Source organism: Podarcis cretensis, assembly GCF_951804945.1.
Source record: "Podarcis cretensis genome assembly, chromosome: 12".
NCBI classification, from domain to species: domain Eukaryota; kingdom Metazoa; phylum Chordata; class Lepidosauria; order Squamata; family Lacertidae; genus Podarcis; species Podarcis cretensis.
This window is the reverse complement of record NC_137181.1, coordinates 45,154,916-45,158,812: the sequence shown is the minus strand read 5'-3', so window position 1 is coordinate 45,158,812 and position 3,897 is coordinate 45,154,916. Positions and strand designations below refer to the sequence as shown.

At 40.9% G+C, this 3,897-nt stretch overlaps 1 pseudogene across 1 annotated transcript; it reads right to left on the bottom strand.

Moving 5' to 3' along the window:
- Positions 1–3,049: 3,049 nt before the first annotated feature.
- On the bottom strand, positions 3,050–3,653 carry LOC307199752 (U6 snRNA-associated Sm-like protein LSm3 pseudogene; annotated as a pseudogene). The gene has a single exon. The product of its transcript is annotated as a U6 snRNA-associated Sm-like protein LSm3 pseudogene (transcript).
- Positions 3,654–3,897: the final 244 nt, after the last annotated feature.

Below are 3,897 nucleotides of genomic sequence, written 5' to 3'. Positions count from 1 at the left end.
TACTGCTGGCTTATGGGAGAGCAGATAACAAAAGCTGCAAATCGCTTGTCAAGGTTGATGAAAGAAACTTATTGTTATGATAAGGGGTTATTCAATGTGTTCACTAGAATGTTCTGTTGAGGAAAAATGGAAGTAGAGAACATATGATAAAATTGATGGTCCCAGAGCCCCTGGCTTCTCGACACACATTAGGTGAGAGATCTATATTTTATTTTAAGAACCACATTGCATGGTTCATGCAATGGTTTATGGCAATTTTATTCCCCTGTAGTATGAGTGATATATATTTTAAGATAAGCATAATATTTTATTTAATTATGGGTAACAGAGGTTGTGTGCTCTGAAATATTCCTGTTCTGCTGTTTTGTCTCTCGTCCCCCTACTTCGCTTCTGCGGCCAGGATCTCGTCAACGTCTCTGCTTTATTTATTTATTTGCCATGCCTATTTAGATTTCCATCCCCTTAAATCAGTTATATGCCTCTCAGAGTTGCTTACAATTAGATCAAATAGCACGGAACAGACTACAAAAGCAATCAAAATAAATGTAAAAAGAAGGCAGGAGAATTTGCTAAAATCAGGAGAGTTTCTAACCCTGGCAACAGCTGGGTGTGGCAAAAATGTTTTGTGCAATCGCATCGAAATATCACAGGGGAGGACATTCCTGTCTTTGTTTCCCTCCTTGCTGAAGCCATGACACTTTTGCCCTGGTTTAAATTTGCTCACAGGCAATTGAAACAGTGGCAACCCCATCCTATATTTCTGTATCCTTTCACACCTACCTAAACTCACTTTGCAGACAGGATGTCTGCAAAAATGGGAACCTTTCATCCCAAGCTTGCTACACTGTTTTCTCCCACAAAAGCTACGCTGTTTTGGAGCAGGGACATAAATGTACTGCATTGCCTTGTTCTTGTCTGTTCTGTGTTCCTTGCTAGTTCCGTTCGTAGTGCCTGCTTAGAAAATGCTGGACATTCAAGTCTTTCTGCCTTTGTGGCAAGTCCCTTTTATTTCTTACACTTACACATCACTCCTGGATCCACAGTCTGTAATTTGAAAGGTTTCTTACGCCAGGAGTATCTCTCTCATGTATACTATTTCCATACAAATTTCCCAAAAAACAAGCAGAGAAATATGTGAAATGTGGTTATGAATAGGCTGCTTGATTAATATGTGATTCACAACTCATGGCCTTTGTACTATACTGTACTGTACTGTACAATTACACTGTACAACGGTTATAATTATAAGTATGTAAATGGCTCAAATGGGACGCAGGTGGCGCTGTGGGTTAAAGCCTCAGCGCCTAGGGCTTGCCGATCGAAAGGTCGGCAGTTTGAATCCCTGCGGCGGGGTGCGCTCCCGCTGCTCGGTCCCAGCGCCTGCCAACCTAGCAGTTCGAAAGCACCTCCGGGTGCAAGTAGATAAATAGGGACCGCTTACCAGCGGGAAGGTAAACGGCGTTTCCGTGTGCGGCTCTGGCTCGCCAGAGCAGCGATGTCACGCTGGCCACGTGACCCGGAAGTGTCTCCGGACAGCGCTGGCCCCTGGCCTCTTAAGTGAGATGGGCGCACAACCCCAGAGTCTGTCAAGACTGGCCCGTACGGGCAGGGGTACCTTTACCTTTACCTTAAATGGCTCAAAGTTAACAAACAACAGCAGTGTGGTCATTTGGACGCCACATAATGTTCATGTCAGTTTTTGTGCTTTATATTATTGGATTTGCAACTATATCACTTCACTGAGGAAGGAAAGTTCTTAATGAAGGCATGTGTTGGTTTTACGTGCAAATCAGATATATTTGTATGTTTTTCTTGGGGTACATTTGATCCTGATACCAGAAAGATTAATACTGACATTTTTTTTAGAGAGAGAGAGAGTCACGCAGAGCCATCAGCACTTTTGTACCCAATTATGTATGAGAAATCTTTCCCGAAGGATAGACTTCTCCTTTCAGAGCAATGGGCAATGTTGTGTTCTCATTCCCCATGAATGGGCTTGCAGTTAATTGGTGCAATTTCAGGCTGACAACTCCTGCTCTTATTGTGAAGTAGAAAGTTTGGCACAGTATCTATAATCCTGCCAAAACACTGGTAGCTTTAAACTTCAACAGTAAGTGCCTTGCTGATTTCGTTCCTATTTGCTCATCAGAACAAAGGACAAAAGTGCTTGCAGAATAAGAAGACTGTTTAATTTCAGGTTGTTCTCTTGTCTGCCAAATTTTCAATTGTACACAGGTATATGTACATACATACCCTACATCAGTGTTTCCCAACCTTTGGTCTCCAGCTGTTTTCAGACTACAATTCCCATCATCCCTGACCATTGATCTTGCTAGCTAGGGATCATGGGAGTTGTAGTCCAAAAAAACAGCTAGAGATCCAAGGCTGGGAAACACTGCCTTACATCATTTCTCTGATGAAAATAGGGACATCTTCCATACCTCCAACATTTCTCGGATGAAAATTGGGACATCCTAAGGAAAAGTGGGGCATTCTGGGAACAAATCAGAAACCGGGACAGCTTCTGTAAATCTGGGACTGTCCCTGGAAAATAGGATCTGTATATATATGTGTGTGTGTGTGTGTGTGTGTGTGTGTGTTTGTGGGATTTGATTGTAAAATAACAGCTCTCTTTCTGAAAACAGCGCTATGTTGTAAAAATAATAATGGGGGGGGGGGGGGAGAGAACTGGAACTGAAATAAGTTGTACCTTTCTAAATGCCACATTATGAAAGAACAGCAAATCTTTCTAATGATTGCATCTTGCTAGCTTTTATAGTCATATTATCACCGATTAACAATTCCCAAAGAACGTTATGGGCACAAACTAGATTTTAATCTACATCAGATACTTATTCCCTGCCCCCCTTTACTATCTTTAAAAGAAATGAAGATTGGTTGCTGCAAACAGAGAGTGATATCAGTATATCATTCCCACGAGCCCCATTTACAGCATGGTAAGTAATGGTGGAATAGAATGCACCTTTCTTCCTCGGGCAGAAGAAATACCACTCCTCTTTGTTTTGTTTTTGTGTGTGTTTTTTTTAATTTCTAAAAAACCAAAACAGATTTATTTCTTTAAAAAGATCAGCGGCCACAAGCGCAACTAAAATTGTTATATCCACTGATTTGAAACATAACGGCACCTGCACTTAAGTTATTTCGGGGAAAAAACCCTTATATCAACTTATATGCCAAATGATCTTACGCCTTCACAACAATATGGTTTGGATGGTCTTTCAGAATTAAGGGCAGAATCTTAATGTTTAAGGGTATCAGAAGACAGTGTCCAGAGATCTAACATTTTCTAAATGATGACCATTTTTTTCATGGTTTCAGCCAACCCTCAGTGGAGGAGCTACAAGTACAACTCTATCTCCTTGGACAAACAGCATCGGAATATTCCTTTTGGTTGATTTATAAATCTCTTCATAGGTTTCTTCATCAATTTCTATTGTTGTCACAGTCTCCTCAGCATCACCCAAAATCATATTTAAGTGCTGGTCATAAGCATGTAATCTGCCTTGAAGTTCTCAGTCATTTCTCATTTTTACATAAATTCGTTCATCAAGACTGAGTCTGATGAGATCTAAGGGCTCTTCTACACTATTTGTGGTTTGTTGCTGGTCCACCTCGTCCGCCATTTTTTCAAAGCCCACCAGTCCTCTTTGTGAGTAAAATCTTCTTGGTCAATGTATTGCATGGGAATGTTGCAGTCATGGTGGTTATGTTCCTTGTTCTCCATCACTGCGGTACAGAACACTGCTGAATTCTACTTCATTTTAGTTTCGCTATTTCCTGCAACGTCTGTTGCAGTTACTATTATTGATACTTATTTACACTACATCTTCCGTTCTATTAATTTACGATTTCTACACTGCCTTATAGCTGTTTGTC